Raw genomic sequence first — 1444 nt, 5'->3', positions numbered from 1 at the left:
TGTTAATACTTCCTTATTCATCAAAACTGGATGATACAACAGAATTTATTACTGCCTTCTGTATTTACACAACCTAAAGATGTCCAGGTAGCCTGTAATTAGTATACAACAGGGTTTTGTTTAAAAGGCAAAAATAGCAAGAGGTATGTTTGTAACTGTATATCATTATATACCTGATACATGCATTTCCTATATCTCTTACTATGTTGATCATTGATTCAGAAAAAGTATTTTTAAACAATATATGTAACTCATAGTTCTATGACTATGCATAAAATTATATAGCTAAGATTAGCATAAGTCACACTTCACATTATTAAGAAGAGACGTTATAAAAAGGAAGCAATTAAGAGCCAGATACTGGGATACATACATGATCTTTATTCAGAGACTTAGCTATGACATTATATGAACTCAGAATTTGTGATCTTCCCTTAGTTTACAAGTTAATTCAATGTGTGAATATGTATGCAGAGTAATTCATTTCTCAAATGCTACACACGTATGCATCTAGCTTTCAGTGCATTTCTACACTAAATTATCCATGCATTTTATTGGATTTTCTAGGTTACAAAATGCTAATATGACTATTCATTGTACAATGGGTACAGACAAGATTGTGTTTCCTTGTGGTGGCCTTCAGTTATTATAGATATATACTTACTATGGTATGTTGTGAAGTGTTGATTAAGTTCTGAGTTCCTTTGTCTACTTCATCTGGGAAGGATGTTTAAAGACTCTAGCAAGAAGTATATACTAATTATTGTTGACAAGTAGAGATTTTAATAAATGAGTATCAATAATAAAAGGAGTTAATGATGGGGGAGGTACAGTTGGAAGAAGATAATTCAAGTGGGTAAGATGACCAATGCCAATGACTGACAAATATTGTCATCATACGGTCAGTAGAGAAATTGATGAAGCTTTGAAGTGAAAACTACCTGTATTTGAATCCTGGATATTTTTTCACTTTACTAGTGTTTTTGAATATATATGTATATAAACACACACACATATATGTGTATATATACACACATACATATAGATATATATTCAATATATTGCTGCACATTTATAAAAAATGGCAGAAATAACCTTTATCACAGATGGCTATTGTAAAATTAATACTTATTTTATCCAAAGTGACTTATTCATAGGAAATTCTCACTAAATAGTAGCTGTTATTGCTATTACCCTGATGGGAAAAATTTCTAAATGGTTGAGTACTTACCATGAATGCCTATTGTTTTTTTACTGTAATGAAAGAGGAAAGCATCAGGATGTGTCCTTATAAGTCATAGGTTAATTAATGACATTATATAAATTTTCCATAATTATTTTTAACTCTGCAGTTTTTAAAGGAAATTAACAGTTATAGAAAGCACACAACTGCATTCTGGCAGACTTTTGAAGGGACAGGCTTTCAATTCCCTTAGAATGATAC

The sequence above is a fragment of the Perognathus longimembris genome, chromosome 28 (genome assembly GCF_023159225.1).
Source record: "Perognathus longimembris pacificus isolate PPM17 chromosome 28, ASM2315922v1, whole genome shotgun sequence".
Lineage (NCBI taxonomy): Eukaryota > Metazoa > Chordata > Mammalia > Rodentia > Heteromyidae > Perognathus > Perognathus longimembris.
The sequence above is the reverse complement of the archived record's forward strand: the minus strand, read 5'-3'. Positions refer to the sequence as shown.